This window comes from Herpailurus yagouaroundi, unplaced genomic scaffold (genome assembly GCF_014898765.1).
Source record: "Herpailurus yagouaroundi ecotype Mexico unplaced genomic scaffold, PumYag 187, whole genome shotgun sequence".
In the NCBI taxonomy this organism is placed as follows: Eukaryota; Metazoa; Chordata; class Mammalia; order Carnivora; family Felidae; genus Herpailurus; species Herpailurus yagouaroundi.
In genome coordinates, this window is record NW_024412418.1 from 28946954 (window position 1) to 28967785 (window position 20832).

The window sequence follows — 20832 nt, forward strand, 5'->3', positions numbered from 1 at the left end:
AAAAAAAAAAAAGAATTGCAACTCAGTTGCAGCATTTTTATTTCATCCTGACTAGGTTTTACTTCTCTTATCTCTGCAGAAAGGGATTCTAATCTATTTTCAACCCCAACTAGTATTCTTATTATCATGATTCTAAATTCTGGTTCAAACATCTTGCTTGTTTCTGTGCTGATTAAGTCTCTGGCTGTAATTTCTTCTTGCTTTTTTCTGGGGTGAATTTCTTCATTTTGTCATTTTGAAGGAAGAAAAGGAATTAATAAAGTAAAAAAATTAAAATTAAAAAATTAAATACAACAGAAAAAATTATATAAATGATGCTAGATTCTAGGTGTATTATGGTCTGGTTTTTGAAAGGAGTTTGATAGATTAGAGAAAAAAAGTAAAGATAAAAGAAAAAAGGAAAAAGAAAGAAAAAGAAAAAAGGGAAAACATTTGAAAATTTGAAAACATGAATACAATTAAATAGAATAAAATGAAATTATGCAAGTAAAATGGAATTTGAAAAATTTACAAAAGAGTAAAAAATATAGTAGAAAAAATTAAATGAAATATTTTTAATAAAAATTGAAACTAAAAACAATTTTTTCTCTTTCTGTATTCTAGAAAAAAAAAAGAAAAAGACAAAATTATTGAATAGATGGACCAGTGAACAGACTGAAATATGATTGAAATTATATCATTTTCTCCTAGAAGTCAAACTATGGAGCACCTTATAGTCTATAAACTAAGCAGGCAAAGAGACTTGTGTTCCTGAAAAACAACGTTGTCCAGGTTGGGCGGGGCTTAGTGTAACAGCTCTGTTCTCCACTAGATGGCGCTGCTTAACTTACTGGGGTGGATTGTTGTGGTACTTGTAGATGTGTATGCATATGCACGAGAGGGGTGAAAATGGTGTCACCCAGCTACCCAGTCTCTAGTATCAGAAGTCTGTTCTCCCAGATCAGCAATCATGCACCCATCCTCTGTCTCCAGCTTCTGTTCACTTCCTGCCTTTACACTGCCTATGACCAAGCCATCAGGTTGCCAGGTGGCACCTCCCTCCTGAATTTTATCTCAGATGCAGTTGTGTTTCCCAGCCCCTCACTTCTGAGGGACTGCGACTTTGTCCCGCTCAGACCTTCTGGGGAAGGGTCTTGCCGAGCAATGGCCAGGTGCCAGCCACATTCAGGAATGTTTGAGGGACCATGTTGCTGTCAAGGCCCAGAGACTGTGTCTGGGTGCCAGCCTGTCTCCAGAAAATGTTCACGCCATGGTGTAGCAGCAGCGTTTCAGGGATTATGGTAAGTCACATCTGACGCCAGATGGCATCTCCCTACAGCTGTTTCCACTCTTCCACTTTCTCTCCAGCTGCTTGTGGGGGGGGGGGTGTGCTTTTCCCATACTCTCCCCAACCCCCCCATCTCTGTCATCTCCCAACAATCAAAAATAGCTCCCTGCCCTCTGCAGCTTCTCTCTCCCCCAGTTCACCTCTCCACGCCACATACCCTCTGAGTTCTGTGGTTCAGGTTGTGCAGATTGTTGTGTGAATCCTCAAGTCAGTTTTCTAGGTGTGTAGAATGGTTTAGTGTTGATCACGCTGTATTTCATGGATACGATATGCAAAAAAGACTTCCATGCTGTTCCACCATCTTGGCCCCCCCCTTTATCAATGTATTTTAAAACAACGTCGCTTTTCATGTTAACATAAACAATAACATTTTTATTTAAAAATTCTATTTTAGGGGTGCTTGAGTGTCTCTGTTGCTTGAGCATCCCACTTCAGCTCAGGTCATGATCTCATGGTTTGTGGATTTGAGCCCCACATCAAGCTCACTGCTGTCAGTGCAAAGCCTGGTTTGAGTCCTCTGTCCCCCTCTCTCTGTCCCACTCTGGCTTGATCTCAAAAATAAATAAACATAAAATTTTTTTCTATTTTAAGAAAGAAAAAAATTAGCAAGAAGGAAAATTAGTGGCATTGTTTTTTACCTTTTTGCATTTGTCTTTAATGTCTGACTTACTGGAAGACCCTGGATGCTTATATCTGCTTCTGCATTCAATCTGTTGTGATATCACATGTCAGACAGTTTCTGGAAAACTCTACTGTGTACATCCAAGACGTTGGGAGTCAGAAGGGCAAATAACATCTGAGTATTATTACTAAAATAATGTTGAAGATGCAGGTCCCCTGAGAGAGTTTTGGGCTGCCCAGAAATTTGGTACCAAAGTGAGACTGTGGAAGATTTCCAAGGTCTCTTCAGGAGGCTAACTTCTGTTCCTGACATAAAGTCTGTCTGGAATCAGTCTTTGATAAAATAATAGTGGGAAAAGAAATAAAAATACCATTATACAGATGTATGACTTTTCAGTGTGAATCATCCCTAGAGAATAGTTAGAAATGGGAGCAAGGAGAAAATGGAAGACTTGAGGGTTTTAAAAAATGATTCATTAAAACTTTTATATAATTAGTGATCTCTATGTAATTATTAATAATATTCTTCAAAATTTCCCAGGTTCCCACAGTCATTCAGTGCCATAGCCAGAATGAGAACATTGTTCTTCTGATCTACTAACCAGGTGTTCTTTCATTTATTTCATTTTTACTTTCCTGTAAAGGGAGTCAAAATACAACAATCAAATTCAAGAGTTTTGCTGGGGCAACTCATGTTTTTATATAAAATCAGGATAAGTGCATGTACTGGAGAGGGAGCTTTGTAAATAGAATCGCACTGCTTTGGAGACCTTCAGCAGCTCTCTCCTCTTTGAGTCTCTGCTCTCTCCTATGTAGGATGTAGATAATAATAGTAAATGCTTAAAATTGTTGCAAGGAAATTACTGATCACAGTGGTAATATTCACTGAATGTGCTTGAGAAAGTTTAGTTTCTTCCTAAACCTAAAAATTGTATACTATCACGACTGAACATCTATGGCACTCTATAGCCAAGCTCCTTAGTGTAATTTTTTTTCCTAGAATAAATTTTGCCTCTGAAGGAATAAAGGCTAGAAACACCAGGAAAGCAAAACTCTGAATTGCATAGGCCCAAAACATAAACTCTCTGTAGGGTTGGAAGGAATTCAAAGTTTTAAAAAAAAATCTCTATTCCTTAGCTTATTGAGTGAGTTGGGGTTTGTTTACAAAGCAAGAACTTCTTATGGATGGCCAGAGGAAAGGAGATACATGTTCAGCTTATAAGGCTGACAAAGTATTGTGAATTCCCTACAAAGTAAGCTGCCTAAATCTCTATGAGGTCAGAGGTCTCTGCTTGCTCTCCATTTTAGCCTATGTTTACAGGTAAAGCATAATTTACACATCACTTATTAACATTTTACATAATGGATAATTGGAATAGCTAGAAAAGTTTACTGAAAAGATATAGAAGCAGCCAACAGTGACAAGAAGGGCCCTAATGTTCTAGAACACCTACTTTCTTCTAGGCACTTAAAAGTAAAAGCTATCCAACAGATTTCATTAAGAATTCTGTAAAGTATATTTTATTGTTCACATTTCACAGACATGAAAGTAAAACTCAGAGATGTTAAATAATTTGCCCAAGGCCCATAGTCTGTCTATCTGGATCAAATTCTTGTGCTTATTCCATCTCACATCTTTGCTTCTGGGTATGAAAGGTACTTGCAAATCAATGAAGGGTAGTAATGATGAAAAGAGAAATTTGACTGATCTGTTGGCCTAAAGGGATAAAACCAAATGCATTTAAGTTTCAACTTATAGAGATGGATTTCTGCTCAAGAAAGAGCTATGTTATATAATAGTAGAAAATAAAGTGGGACAATTTGGGAGGTAAGCACAAAGCACTGAATGGTCAATTGGCAATGGGAATGTAAACTGACACCTCCTGACAATGATTTAGGAGAGAATAAATGAATTTTATTTTTCAAAATAAATTTTGAAATACTTCCTAATCTAGAGATTTTATTTTTAAAAAGGGATACTTTTTCTATGAAACACTTGCTAACTCCTCTCACCTGTAATATCCTCTCTTTTCATTCTGGGTTCTTTGAGCAAAACCAGGAATCACACTTAAGAAATAGAGATTGTCGGGGCGCCTGGGTGGCGCAGTCAGTTAAGCGTCCGACTTCAGCCAGGTCACGGTCTCGCGGTCCGGGAGTTCGAGCCCTGCGTCGGGCTCTGGGCTGATGGCTGGGAGCCTGGAGCCTGTTTCCGATTCTGTGTCTCCCTCTCTCTCTGCCCCTCGCCCGTTCATGCTCTGTCTCTCTCTGTCCCAAAAATAAATAAACGTTGAAAAAAAAAATTTTTTTAATTAAAAAAAAAAAAAAAAGAGAAATAGAGATTGTCTAGTTCCAGACTATGAGTCTGGACATAAAAGGAACTGAGGAATAAAAGAGTGGTCTTCTTTCTGAGGGATAGTTGGTCCCAAAGAGTAAAACCAACCAACAGTGATGAATAGTATTACTACTTCTGTCAAATGGGTTGGACCTTTTTTAAAAAGCTTTATTGAGATATGATTCATATACCATACAATTTACCCATTTAAAGGGTACAATTCGATGTCTTTTAGTATAATCACAGAATTGTATATCCATCATCACAACCAACTTTATCATATTTTTATCTCAGAAGCTCCCCACTTTAGCTCCCACCCACAAATCCCATCACTTCTCCAGTCCTAGGCAAATAATAGTCTACCTCCTGTCTCTAAAGATTTACCTATTTTGGACATTGTAATAGAAAGAGAATCACAAAATATGTGGTCCTTTGTGATTGTTTTTTTTCACTCAGTATAATGTTTTCAAGGTGTATCTATGTTATAGCGTGTATCAGCACTTAATTTCTTTTTTATTGTAAAACTTTATTCAATATATAGATACGAATGGGTGCTGAATTTTGTCAAATGCTTTTTCCCTGTGTGTTGAAGTGACCATGAAATTTTTGTCCTTTATTATATACATGTGGTATGTTATGTTAATTTATTTTGTGATATTAAACCAACCTTGCATTACTAAGCTAGATTCCCACATGGCCATTGTGTATAATCCTTTCTTATATATTGCTTGGCTCAATTTTCTAGTATTTTGTTGGGGTTTTGCATCTATATTTATAAGAGTGAAATTATAAGTAAACATTTTGCCACTGAAGAAAATTCTAGGTAGGAAATCATTATGTTAATATTTCTGGCATATGGTTTAAGCTGATTCAGATTATATAAATGGCATTCCAATCACTAAACTCAGTCCTTAAAAATGTTTTAGGAGTGACTTTTTCCAAGGTAGTAATTTAAATAACACTACAGCCCCATTGCTTGTGTTATGGGTTTCATCAGAATGTGTAATTACTTACCCTGCAGAGAGATAATGGGCTACCCTTGTCTGGTGATGACAGAGGCGAAAAAAGATAATAATTAGAAGCACAAACCTTCAGACTAAAACACATGATATGAATCCTGGGGTTTACAACTATTAGCCATAGGACACTGGGATATTCACTCAGTCTTTGAGTGTTTAGTTTCCTCACCCATAATATGGGAGTAATAATAAAACTCAACTCAGTTTTGTTAAAAGGATTGCACAGTATTTAACACAGTTTCATATACCTGTATATACTAAGAACTTAATGAATGTTAGTGCATATTATGAAATAAGCGAAACCACTTGGACCGCTCACAATCACTTGAAGCCCCAGTGGTCTGAGAGACACACACCATTGAAGAGCATATGGAAGAATCATAGAATATTTATTAATAAATGGTCCTTATAGATAAGCAAGTTCAATCCTATCATAATAAATGAGAAACTGAGGCCCAGAAAGAAGAAATGGCATTCCTAAATTCACAAAAATTTGTCATAAAGCTGGGAGAAAAATTTACAATTTCTGACTTTTGGGATGCCCCATTTATGAACATCTTTATATTTGTGGACTCTAACCATGTATCTTCAAGCCAGATTAACCTACCCAATCTTGGTATAGTCACTTAGAAATTAAGACATATTACAGTCACCTAAGTAGTGTTTGTGGCAATTACTCAAGACTCTTCTGCCTTGACAGTTTACACTGAAGGAGTACATGTGCCTCTGTATGAAATACATCTAGATGGAAATTCTGGTTTTGCTACTTAAGAGCTGCATGACCTTTAGGCAAGCACTTTAGTGTAAGTCCCAATTTCCTCAACTATATCTTGAACAACCCTAATACATATGTGGCTCACACATTTTCCTAGAAGATTAACATATGCGAATATATGTAAGAACTTAACATAACGACTGGCAAGAAAAACCTTGCTTTTTGTTTTTTTTCTTCTTTTGCTATTTTTAAACTGTCCCTACACGCGTGTGGTTTGTTTCATAGTCTTACAATCTCAAAATGTTTTTTTAGACTCAGTGCTTGCTATTGGTATCCTCTCTCAACTTTCCTTAAAAACTTTGGAGTCCAAGTAAAATCTTGGATTGTGAGTTACTTGTCCCCCGAGTGTTCTGCAAGGTGAACGAACATTTTAATAAGTTTTAACTTGAGAAGTGAGTGATCTCTTGTAATACGAGTAGTGTATGATGCTGAACATCACATGATCAGAATTGAGCCAATGGTTCTTGAAATTCACTTTGATATACAAGTGCTGTGGATTACAAGCATATTTCTGGAATGAATTATGCTTGCAAACCGAGGTTTTACTGTACTTTCACTTCTGCTGCTTTTACTCTGGCTCATCTAATCTCTCTGAGACAATCCATTCCCTGAGATGATCCACTGACTAGTGCTCAAACTAAGTACTCACAACCATTTGCAGAAAAATGACAAAGTCGTAGGGAAAGTAAGTCACCAGTCACATAATCAAGCACTTTTTTTGTGTCTCTACTAAGTTTATCATAACAAACAAACTGTAAATTTGGTGGTCTCCACTCATGTTATTAATGAGGTGCTTTTTCACAATGCTTTTGCTTCCATGGTCATCTTGTAAAATTATATTGAATTTTATTCCTTTTTCCAACCAGTGGTAGTGCAGATGGTCCATTTAATTCCAATTATTTTTCCCCCGAGGGATATGCCCCAGTTAGACCTCAGCTGTTTTCCATGTAGTTAAAAGCACCTTTCTCTTTTTCATGCCTCTCTTCTGAATAGCTGCCTTGAACATGATCAAGAGTCACTCTGCCTAAATGCATCTTAACCTGCATTGCATTAAGAGGTGATGCAATGTAATTTTCAAGCATATAGACTTGATTGTTCAGGGCTTCCTTTCTTAGTTCTGATTATTGGAGCTGGGAAGTGTGTGCTAGGGAAGGAGCTTAGTTTTTGTATCTCATTCAAAAACAAAACGTCAGTAAAACGATCTCTAATTCAGAACCAGGGACTATTCCTTTCCTGAGTAGGTGAATTGATACAGAAAACTTCAAAGATCAGTTGGGATTAAAAAAGTAAAGACCTTCATTTTGCCAGGTCAGGTCTTCCACAAAGTTACTGCCAGATATAAGCTTGTAGAAAGCAAAGAGAAGCATTAATGAGCAAGCCTGAAGCCCACATGCTGCTGATTGGGGTGTTCCTTGTGGTATCCAACCTAATTGTACACATCTGGCTTGCTACCAGATTCTGCTAGCCTCTGTAAATTCAATAAGGATGATGGTTTAGTTTAATTATAAATAACTAAATATGCAAGTAATTGAGGAAAGATCCTTGATGGTGTTGGAGGTAAAATCACCAGAGAAGCAGGAAAGACTGAGTAATAAGTGAATGTTTTAAGAGACCTGAAACTTATCTTGTGAAATTTAAATTTTAGCTAAGTACACAATGGACTTCCTTCACTAGAGAGAGAAAATACACAAAGGGGAAGAAATTATTGGTCCAAACATTAAATCACACGTAAGGATATTTTGTACTTCGGGATATTTCCTTCTTGGCTTGGAGTAGACATACTAGAAAGTGAAAGGGCTTTGTCTCTACCTATGTGATGACTATGGCACTTGAATCCTCTGACAGTGATTTGTCTCATCTGTGAACTGGGCATAAACTGTTTTTCATCTCAAGCAGTTACTTTGAAAACATGTATCTAGGTTAGATAGCAATTCTTCAACAAATGTGTATTTCTTCCCTTTCATCTACTTCCCTTGGAAACCAATCTTCTCCAAACAACATGTTTCTATATAGTGGCTTGTTCAAGTTAACTCTGCATTCTCCCCTTCATTCATGGCTGAACTATTATTGAGGCTTACTAAGAGCAAAGTCTTGTGCTCAGTGCTAATGATTAAAATAGAATATTCCATGTTTTTAGAAGTTCACAGGCTAGTAGACAGACATGTAACAGAAATAGACAAGCAACCAAATTTTATTTAATTTGTCATTCACCTACTAAGTACATACACAGTACCTGCTATAACTCTCATCTAAGCATTGAAAATAGAGCTATGAACAAGTAGTCTAAGAACCCTGACTTCATGGAGTTTACATTCTGGCAAGGAGGCACGAAAAAATCATAGCATACACTGAAGATGATAAATGTTAGGAAGAAAGATAAAGCAGGGAAAGGGAATAGGGAGGCTTGGGAGCAAGGGTTTGCAATTTTAAATAGTCAAGAATAACCTCCTTGACACGTTGACATAAGCATACTTAAACAAGGTGAGGGGGCATGTCATGTAGAAATCCGAGGAAAAGCATTCCAGGCAGAGGGATCAGCCATGCAAAGGCCTTGAATAAAACTGTTCCCGAAGTGTCTCATGAATAGCAGAAGCTCAGTGTGACTGGAGCACAAGAAATGGGGGTGGAGGGGAGGAGGAACAGGAGAAGACACCAGGTGGTAAACAGAAGCCAGATCATATACAGCTGAAGGCCATTGTTGGGAGTTTGGCTCTACCTCTAAGTGAAATAGAAAACCATAGGAGAGTTTTTAGCAGAAAGGTTACTGACATAGATTTTAAAAGGCCCATTCTGGCCACTGAGTAGCCAACAGGTTGTAAATAAATCAGAATAAAAACAGGGATACCAGTTAGGAGACTGGTACAGTAATTCTGTGTGGTGGTTTAAAAAGAGTCAACTACACTGACACTGGGAGGCATTGCCAGATTCTGGGTAATTCTTACAGACAAGTCTAGAGGGCTGCCAAAGTAAATAAATGTGGAGAGAGAGTTGTCAAGGAAGAATCTGCATGTTTTGGCTTAAGCAACTTTAGACATGGGGTTGTCATTAACTTAAATGGGGAAAAACTCAGGTAAAAGAGGGAACAGAGGCAGAAGAAAGAGGGGGACCCTCAGAAGCCCAGTTTGAGACATGTAATATTTAGCAAATTACAGTGCTATGTATAGGACATATGAGGGTGCAAAGGAGAAATACTTATTTCTGGGTCAGAAAAAGCAAACTTAAGTTGGGTAGTTGTCTTCATGAAAGACATAGAACAAAACTCACTTTTACTTTTGGATTTCATCAAATGCCCTTTTTTTATTAGTCCCTCACCTCCTAGCCAACCTGACTTCCACATTCCATTCAAGGTCTTTTGCATAAAGCCATCCTATGTCTTCCATTTTTCTGAATCCTTCCAGAACCACCCTTCACTTTGCAGTCTTAGAACACAAAATCCAGAACTTGATTGGAATTTTGCCAATACGTGTTTTCCTAGATTCTTCTTCGGTGGTTTCTTATTCCCTACCTTCCAACCTAAGACTCCTTGAGAGCAAGAGCACGTATGCCCCATCTTTTCTACCTTCTTGTAGTCCCCTCACACTCTTCTTGTCAATGGTTTTTGTTCACACCAGGCTTCTAGACTGTGTCACAAATGCAAAGAGAGCAAGTAAGGCACACCTTTCTTAGGTTCTCTTGCCCAGCCTCATGCTTCTCCCTCCCAGGCTATTGCTACTTGTTGGTTGCCTCTGTGCCTCAGTGATGTGGGCTGCACACTGGCCATGCCATTCAATCACCAGAGGCCAATCAGTTGCAGATCAGTCTCCAAGTGCTCCTGTCATGCCACACTACAGTGTGTGGGACCTGGCTGCCACTCACCATCTAGCTGGATGATGCAACCCTGAAATACAGGGAAAGTCACTTCCTAAAAGGAGAATTTCAACAAGTAGGAGACAGGAGATGGAAGGAATCTAGGAAGAAAAATTCTCTATCCCTTCTTCCCTCTAATGGCCTGTTTTGAGGTTTCTCAGCACAACACCCAGAAATAATTCCAAGTAACTAATGGCTGCACTAGCCAGGAGACCAGCTGATTTTCTTGGAACACTAAAATAAAATATGTCAATACATTACAGGTTCTGAAGAATTTGTAGTACCACTGGACTGTGGAAAGCATTCTTTGTCACACAATGTCTAATATCATCCTGGAGCACACACTTTGAGAAGTTGTGCTTTAAATTACCCTCAAGAGTCACAGTCTAGACATGTGAGAGGAGCAGCTGGGAGTCCCCTCCCTGCTTCAGTCTCTAACTTTAACTCCCCTTGCTCCAGTGGGTCTACAGCAACTCTGCAGGAGAATGAGGGGTGAGCAACAGAAAGATGGATCAGCCTAAGGCGCTGTGGGTCATGAGCCTTGCAAAGTCTCCATTGAGGCAAAATGCTTCAAGGCAATATTGAGGAGGAGAACAAGGATACGTTTTTAGAACGAGAATACATTTTTTAGACTTGATTTGCATGCTTCTGACAGATAGTTGCTATGTGTGTGGGCATCATTCAGAGAGTGGTTGCAAATTTTCTGGGTAAGAACAAGGATTCTGCCTGTTTATTAGAAAGTTTCTGTACTTTGACTCCAACTACTATGGATAAGGAAGTATGTGGTGTTCCTGGGAACTCCAAAGAAGGGTTTATGGCCCTTCTGAATGTATTTTTCTGTAGAACATCCAGTGTGGATCACTTTTCACATTGCTACCTTAGCTAACAATCTGCAGTTCAGGCCTCTGATACAGAAACATGAACACCAGGGAACTTGAGCCACAGAGAACATAAGAAACCTGTTTCTACCAGACCATGGATTAGCCCATTGACCATCAGTGTGTTTCACAAGAACCATGACCTGTAGGAGAAACATTCATCGTTGGGAAAGCATTTCTCAATCCATCACAAACACCTTTTCTTACTTTTAAGGGACTTCATCACTAAACATTTGGTTGCTGATTGGAAGTAGATAGGTAATTTTATGTACCTCTGAATTTGGAGAAAACATTACATTTTCTTCCTCAGTTCTCCATTAGGCATGCATGGTAACCATGAATGGTTTTTAAGGACATTTTAAGTCTTCTGACCAGAGAGGATGAAATGTGCATGAGTTGTGACATAGTGCAGAGAGAATGTAAGAGGTTCCACCGTAGAATGTTTTCAAATAAATAAAGCATTAATGGAGGAAAAAATAGAAACCTTCTTAAGATTCTGCTTGCCTGAAACACAAATATGTGAATATCATTCTGTGTGCTTAGCCAATCTCTTGACATTGTTAGAACAGTAACAGCAGTGGTGCTAATAGCATCTACTGAGACCTCATTCTGGGCCAGGTACCGACTCAAAAGCTATGGTTCATATTACCTTCAAACTCCACTTCAGGAACAACTGCTCCATCATTGGTTGGGGCTGCTCCAAACATAGCTCTAAACAGGACAACTGCAGATGAAACAGATACCCATGTGGGGTTTTTTTGTTTTGTTTTGTTTTGTTTTGTTTTGTTTTGTTTTGTTTTGTTTTTGTCAAGTAAAGGCTGCCAATCTGGGTCACAGACCATCGCCCTCACAATTGTACAATAATTAGCCTCTTGGTGTTTCACTTAAGTAGTCCCTTTCCCTCAGCGTGTTAAGCATTATTTCATATTCTATTATCGGTGTCTGTTTGCATTTGGTGCAGCTGTTTCATTATTAATGTAAAGGAGCAATTCAGAATTTCATGATTAATTTTAATGTAGATCTTCCTTCTGTAAATAATTGATGAGAAAGATGGTCAGAGAAGTACCAACGCAGGAGCTGATATTCTCTCTGTCAACTCCTATCTTCCCATATGCATCCATTTTCACATTTCCCCTTAGAACCTTCATTTGGTTGCGGGTGTTTTGTATTCCCTAACTTCTTGTCATTTAGTTCTTTGGTTATATGGAATACAAATCCTATGATAGCTTCATAAAGAAAATAAAACACAATTCTCCCCCATTTTTCTCCAACTATTTATAGGAAGAAAACCTGAGGCAGCAGAAATAAAGTTATTTTTATCCTCCCGGGTTACTAAAACCAGTGGCAAATGAGTTAGGGAGAATTGGAGACAGCAAAAACAAGTTACGTCTGTACAGCACATTGCACAGTGTTTTTAAAATTAAAGAGCGAGGTGCCAGGGCTCATAGCTCCGTAAATTGTAAGATATCTCATTCTTCCTTCCTTCCTGGGCCATTCTCCCTTCGCTGCTGCATTTGTAATCACTGGCATGTGTTCTTTGCCTGGAGTCTGGTATAGGCTCCAAGCATTGCTGGAGAAGAGACTGCCAGCCTGTCAACACTACAGGACACAGCACCCTTCCAATGCACACTTGTATTTTTTATGAAAAAAAGTTGAAGTGGGTTAGAATCTAGGAACTACATACTCTGTTGGAGTCAATGATAGGAATAACCTAAGAGATACGTAAAAGTCACGGGTTTCCTGGTACACATGTTTGTCCCACTTGCCATTGGATCTGGTCTCAGCCTTCTTAGGACTTCCTTGTTCTCATTCTGGAATATTAGCCTCATTTGGCTCTCCATCTTTCCTTATCCAACTTACAGAGCAGAGGCCTCATTTGACTCTGGCTTCAGATCTGTTTGTGACAATTAATCCCCTCCTACTTCCACCCTTGTCTCTTCATCCATCTGGATGTACTCATATTATTCATGGAGTCCAGCTTCAGGCCAAAATCCTGTGTGTGATCCTCCAGGCCTGACCACTGACAGTTATAAGGTTTTGCCTGGCTGGCCTCAAAAGAGGGCGCTGCTTTCCCCCACACCAGACTTGGTGCACAGCCAGTGCATTGTGGCTTTCTGGAAGGAGTGGCAGTTGAGGACTCAGTTCACCAGCCCCACGAGGCCAGCTGTGCTCATATGAATAGAGTATCCACATTCCTAACTCAGAGGCTTCCCAGACTCTTTAAGGATGGAGTGAGGGAAGGACTTGACCTAGGCAATTTTTCCCCTCTGACTCAGTACTTTTTTTTTTTGCATTTATTATTATTTTTTTTAATATATGAAATTTATTGTCAAATTGGTTTCCATACAACACCCAGTGCTCATCCCAAAAGATGCCCTCTTCAATACTCATCACCCACGCTCCCCTCCCTCCCACCCCGCATCAACCCTCAGTTTGTTCTCAGTTTTTAAGAGTCTCTTATGCTTTGGCTCTCTCCCACCCCAACCTCTTTTTTTTTCCTTCCCCTCCCCCATGGGTTTCTGTTAAGTTTCTCAGGATCCATATAAGAGTGAATGCATATGGTATCTGTCTTTCTCTGTATGACTTATTTCACTTAGCATAACACTTTTCAGTTCCATCCACATTGCTACAAATGGCCATATTTCATTCTTTCTCATTGCCACATAGTACTCCATTGTGTGTATAAACCACAATTTCTTTATCCATTCATCAGTTGATGGACATTTAGGCTCTTTCCATAATTTGGCTATTGTTGAGTGACTCAGTACTTTTTCATCCCTAGCCCTTTACTCTGTCTGTCTCCTGCCCTACCCCCAACCCTGGGTTGATAAAAAAGCAGAGATATTTTGTGCTGCTCCCTGACAGTGAAATAATCCCTCCAGCTCACTGCTGTCATCTGACTCTAGCAGTTTCTTTTCATGGGGAACATGGCACCCTGGATAGCCATTGTCTTTTTCTTTATCTCTTGTCTGTTTTGTCACACTAAGGGAATAGAAGCTTGACTGTAACTGTGAGTTGGCTCATTGACCTAATTGACTATCTCCAACCCTTGACAAATGGGCGCAGTAAGCAGGGTGGTCAATAGAGCAGTATACCATTTTGGAAGAACAAAAAGCCAGAGTATTACTCAGATCACCTCACAGGTGGGCTGCAGGAGTGCTAGCAGGTTGTTTACAAACACTTTTCATTTCACTGGTCCTTCTCTTTAGCCCTGGATGCTGTGGCTGAACTCACCCAATAGGTCAAATTAGAAATCCAAGAAAACGGAGGAGCAGGCCCTAACCACTGCTTAGGTCCTCTGACAATGAGACCAGAAACCATCGGGGGCTCTGAGCTAAGTTGTGCCTCATAACTATTATTAACTCTAAGCAGCTCTCTGTTGCTAGTAATGCCTATAGTACAAAAGGTTGTTGAGACTCATGACTTCAGTAAAAAAAAAAAAAAAAATAGTGCCTCTGAGGGCTTGCCCAGTGGCCAAAAGAGACCTTAGAAATCTGGTTATCTTGTCTTCTGTTAATGGAGGTCATCTTGTTCAATTTAGGGAGGGAGCCTAGTGTCTTGTGGCTGTGTTACCACAGATCCCCTCCTTCAGACTGCCAAAGACAGCCGAACATTGTCCAGTGGCTGAATAGGCCTATGCTGCACTCACTCAGACTTCATGGTACGATGGAGAGGAGACTCCTCAAAAGGCTTCCAGAACCTTTCACCTCAAAGTTTGATCAAAAAAAAGGGTGATGTAAGTCTGACAACTGGGCTTCTAGGCCCAAAGCCACACAGTGCATTTTGGGGGTAGGGCATTTGTGCCTTCCAGCCACTGACTTCTGGGTGCGACCATTTCCCCATGGAAGCCAGGACTGTGACCAAACTGGCCCACCCTGCACTACCCCAGGGGGTCCAGCAGGGAACAACTTCCTGCCTACTTACCCCAAGCTTACTGGTCTACCTGATTCTCTGCTCCCACCCTCCTCCAGATAATTCATGGCCAGACACCAATCAAGTCATGAGGGACCCCATGGGCAGCCACCTTGGGGTATGGACATGAAGGCCTCTGTGATTGACACAAGAACTATTCCTGGTGCTCTACCCAGTGGGCCAAGATATGAGTCAGAGAGCCCTGACGACCCTTACTGAGACTTCTCAGCTTTCACAAATAAACAGGATTAGGGGTTAGGCTAAGGAAAAATATGCCCCCTGGGTAAACCAGAAACACTATGCCAAGGTCAAAGTTCCATGGGAGGTGGAGGAGAATTGAACTTCTTGGGCTTTTGGCATCCTGGTGCACAGATGGCTATAATTCCTGCATCCCCTGGCACTAAGCTAAGGGACAGAAAATAATGCTCTTTGGTTTTTGATCTGAAGCCACTACCAGGAACTTTGCCTAGGGCCAGCTATGGGTGGGTTCCTTCAAGTCCTTAAGATCCCCATTGTTATGGCTCCCGCTACTGAATACTTTATTTCTGTAGATACACCATCCACATGCATTCTCACTTGCCTTCATCCCCAAGTCCTGATGGAAAAATCCTGCAATGAGGGTCATCTTAGCAAAGTATGTGGAGGACTGAGATTGCTCTGTGGCTAATGGACTTGTCATTTGGTTGGGCTACTAAGTTGTCTTGGCATATAAAATAAGCCCTGCCCTGTGGGGAGGAGATATTTGGGTAAAAATCAGCTCTACTCCTTATAGGCTCTTTGTTAACCTATGTGGCTTCTTATCAAAAAAGCCCCTGCATTGACCATACAGACCACTCATGTCAGCTAAACCTGGAGATTGCCTTCTAGCTCCATGAGAGGATGGCCCATGGAAATTCAGACACCATCCCAGACTGGGTTTACATGCATGGACTATCACTGATGTGAGAAGATGCAAAACATAGCATGAAAAAGCTATCCTATTGGCCAGATCCTGGCCTTGGCGCAAAATCTTGTCCCAAAGATCTTTTGAACCAACAGACCAATACTCTCAATGCTCAGTGTGTTCCAGTCTATGAAGAGGTAACCCATGCTTTTCATCTGGATCCTCCACCTGGGTGGAGTTAAGGGTCCAGCTTGAGGCCAAAATCCATGCATGACCCTTCAAGATTGACTAGAGACAATAGAAGGTTTTGCCTCATGAGAGTAGCCTGTCCTCCCCACACCAGACTTGGTGCATAGCCCTGTGCATTGCAGCTTTCTGGAAGGAGCTGTGATCCAGCATGTGTGCTTCCCAAGCCAGCTGAGCTCATATACATGTCTGCTTTCCTAGCCCAGACACCTGTATTCAGAGGCCTCCTTCAGGAACTTCAGCTGGGCCACTTTTCTCCACTCAAACACAGTACTTTTTTACCCCCAGCCTTCTGCCTATCCCTTCTCCCAAACCCCAGTCCTTAAAAAGGCAGGGGCCTCGTTAGATGTTCCACAGCAGTAAGAAATGCCTCTTCCAGGGGCGCCTGGGTGGCGCAGTCGGTTAAGCGTCCGACTTCAGCCAGGTCACGATCTCGCGGTCCGGGAGTTCGAGCCCCGCATCGGGCTCTGGGCTGATGGCTCAGAGCCTGGAGCTTATTTCCGATTCTGTGTCTCCCTCTCTCTCTGCCCCTCCCCCGTTCATGCTCTGTCTCTCTCTGTCCCAAAAATAAGTAAACGTTGAAAAAAAAAATTAAGAAATGCCTCTTCCACACCTCCCCCCAACTTGGGTGTACTGCCTGTAATCAGCCTCTCCCTGGTCTGTGCTGTTATGTGGTGAAAAATGGAACACTAAATAGTCAGTGTCTTTTCTTTTGCCTCTTGCCTGCACTGTTGCTGTAAGTGAATAATGGCCTGTTACTTTTGGTTTGGCTCACTGTCCTAATTTGTGATCTCCATACCTGACTGCCCAACAATTTGTTCCTGGGTTACAACCCCCATCACTCAAGATGAGACCATAACTTATTTGAAGACATGAATATAAATAATAGTTTTTTGAATCAGCATGCATTTACTGAGCAACTATTATGTTCCAGATGCTGAAAAATACTGGAAATTTGTCAGTGACAATTACACATTATCATACTAGTACAGATATGAGTCATTTATAGCCAGAAACAAATATAATGCCACTGAGCAAGGGAAATACAGAGACTCTGCAATGGTACACATAAATGGACTTGAGACATAAATGTGCTTCCACGGTAAGGTAATTTCTGTTCAAGTGGCATGGTGAAAAGGTGGGGGGGGGGTAGGAAAAATGCTCTGGGCCAATAGAGGAGTGGGTGTGAAAAATGAGACATGAAAGAGAACATGGAATTTTATTTATTTGTTTGTTTATTTATTTATCATTTGAGAAAGAGAGAGAGAGAGAAAGCAAGCAGGGGAGGGGCAGAGAGAGAGGGAGAGAGAGAATCCCAAGTAAGCTCCACACTGTCAGTGTAGAGCCCCACACAGGGCTCCAACTTAAGAGCCAAAATCGAGAGTCTGACATTTAACGGATTAAGCTACCCAGATACCCCAAACATGGCATTTTTAAAAACATAAATATATGTTTTATATATTTTGTGATATATATGTTTTATGAAACGTCATGTTCCCTTTCATAGGTATGCGTGTAGCCAGAATATAAAGTTTAAGGGAGAAAGGAGGAAGCAGTGAATATGAAGGGATAGGCAGGCCCATATCAGGACACATTATACAGTGATCAAGATTTCAGTGTGGCATTCAATCCATAGTGTTTCAGGGAAAGCCTTCAAATTATGGATTTTAAATATTTTATTTTATTTTAAATTTTATTTATTTGTTTCTGAGAGAGAGAGAGAGAGAGAGAGGCAGAAAGAGAGAGAGACAGAGAATCCCAAGCAGACTCCATGCTGTCAACACAGAGTCTGACGTGGGGTTTGAACCCATGAACCGTGAGATCATGACCTGAGCCTAAATCAAGAGTTGGACACTTCACCAACTGAGCCACCCAGGCACCCCTAAATATTTAAAAATATACTATCTTATTTAATACCCACAACCTCCCTTTAAGGATGACAGTGTGCAGAATAGTATAATACATTCTTATAGAAAGGAGAAATTAGATGTCCCAGAAATGTGTGGCCTTTCTGACCTAGTCATAGTCACACAGCTGATAAATGTTAAAACTGGGAGTCCAGCCTAAGTCTCTATATTTAAAAGCCACTACTATCCACTGTCTCATATTATATTGTTCTCCCTAAGTCTGGTACTGGTTTGGAGAGATCCCTCTGACTTTGGGGACATGGAAAAGGACAGTTTTTTCTAAATTCCTTATATGTCACTAATTCCCAGAAAGTAACTGTACAACTTTTTTATTCAAATTAGGGATCCTGTTCTGATAAGGATGGGAAGACAGACTTAAACTCAAAGGATCTGTTGTCCCATCTCATTTCCTGTGCCACTTTTGGTTATATTCTCTATGGTTCCTCTTTTATTCCAATAGTTCCCATTGGACTATTAGGAATAATGGCCACACCAATTATTCCTGATTCCCTAAGTGCTGCTTCCTCCTCTTCTCTTGCCAGAGTAGAATTACTTAATCTCTCCGGGCCCACAACAGTAGTCACATCTAGTAATGTATTATCAGAGGGTCATTGGTTATTTTCAAATTCAATCAGACCTACTTATAAAGGAGTAAAAGCAGTTGAGGGCAATGGCCTTCACATTTTTTGACCATGATCTATAGTAAGAATAATATCTTAAATCATAATCTAGTACACACAGGTAATAACACTAGTAGTAGAAATTGAAAAAAAGTTTAAAAATAGTAATAAGTGCTTCCTATGTGTTAGGCACCATGCTAAGTACGGTGCCTTTATATAAGCATATATAAATATATAAGCATATGGTGCATTTATATAAGCATATATAAATATATATATATATATATTAATTTCTTGAATTTTCTCAATAACTTAATGAGGTGGTCACTGTTATTAACTGTAATTTACAGATAAGGAACCCGAGGCATGGAAAGGTAAAGTAAGTTATACAAGGTCTTGCAGTTGGCAAATGGCAGATCCAGGATCAGAACTCAAGTGACCTGGCTCCAGAATCTGTGCTCCCAGACATTATATGATGTTGATACACACACACACACACACACACACATTTTTTAGAGCAGCATTTACACTACTTCATGGTGTATAATGCACTTGGATGTTTTCTATTTTACATTGTCTAATGAAAGTTTAGACTCACAAAAATAATTTCATAACCACTTGGGTCCCTGTATGATGCATAGAAGTGGAGAGTGTCTCTGGAATTGCACAGGACAGTGTAGTGATCTGATGCTAATGCCTTGACACATGAAGTTTGTACAATTCTGGCCAAGTGTTTAAGACCTTCAGCTTCAAAATCAGACAGATCTCACCTATACTACCAATTTAGCTGTGTCTTAACTCTATGATCTTAGGAAAGTCCTATTTAAGTTGCAACTTTTTAAAAATGTTTACAACTTCTTTTTTTTATGTTTTGTGTATTATTTATTTTGAGAGAGAGACAGAGTATGAGCAGGGTAAGGGCAGAGAGTGACAGGGAGACAGAATCCAAAGCAGGCTCCAGGCTCTGAGCTGTCAGCACAGAGCCCAATGCGGGGTCGAACTCATGAACTGTAAGATCATGACCAGAGCTGAAAACAAGAGTCAGACTCTTAACCGACTGAGCCACCCAAGTGCCCCTAAGCTGCAACTTTTATGACTATCTGTCTCATAGGTTTAGTAAGAGAATGAATTATGTAACTAGTTACTTCATTTAATTAAATTCCTTCATTTAATTAAAAATCTAGCAGAAAATCCCAGCTATATTTATTCTCAAAATTGGAGTAGATGCTATTTTGTTTATGATTTTTGGCATGGTCTTGATTTGATTAAGTCCAACTGGGAATTTTGAGATTAGACTAGGCTAAAGACAGAAGGGGCTACCTCAAGATCTGCACCAACAGGTTGGAAGCAGAAACTATAGCCACAGGGTGAGGCTGTTTTTACTGGGGACTCATGCGTTAGATGAGGCTGGATTTGAAGTAGAGACTCTGAAGATACCAGTAAGTGAGGGATGCACCAGAACTAGCCCTATGCCCACCAGCATCCTCAGCCATTAGTGAGGCTCCATGCAAGCCCTGTAGTATCCTTAGGTGTCATGCCTCACTCAATGCCAGCTCCACTGGCACAGGAATGAACTCAACTGATGAGAAAATGCTGAGAGATATGAGCTATTCTTAGACCTGATCTTGTGATCTAAGCGCAAGCTTAACCACTATTTAGATGAACCTGGACAAGTCTCTTAGGAAAACTCAGACACCATTTTCTTGTATATAAAATAATATTTGTCTAAACTCCACAGGGCTTTTGTGGGAATTTATAGGTAGTAATTATTACAGACAAGGAAACTGACATGGTGAAAAGCTAGTTAGTTTTCCAATAATGGAGAGCTAGTAAGATCACAGCTCTTTATTGTGGAAATGTTTATTGAATACCTGTTATATTTAAGGCACAGTGTTTTTAAAGGATGGAGCATAATACCAGTCAAATAGTAGTCACATGATATAGTTCCTTCTCTTTCTCTATTTGCCACAAATCTCTCAATGCAACTACGAACAGATCCTGGGTGGTTGGTGGTAAATCAGGTGGCAGATTTCTCAGTGCTCTAGACTGCATTTATGTCAGAAAATGCTGGGGGAGACTTTTCCTGAGTCATTATTACCTTTAGTAAAACAAGACAAAGCAAAAACAAGGGAATTCTGGTTCAATGTGGATTTCATATAAAATAATACTTCAGCATTTTCCTAAAGCGACTGTCAGAATTTTTCGTTAAACCAGATGGAAAATTTTCATAATTTAAGAAGTTCCCACTTAAGGATATCTTTTCCCGTTTTAAAAACTGTATTTCTCTAAACAAAGGGTGATGGAGCCTATGAAAATTAAAACTTTCACAAAATGTTGTGAAAGAGAATGTTCGCCACACCAGCTTTTATGAAGCAAAAACATGGAACAATTTGTATGTCCAACAATAAGAGATTAAATAATGGGATGTGTTACTATGTGTCTGGTACTTTCTTTTTTTTTTTTTTT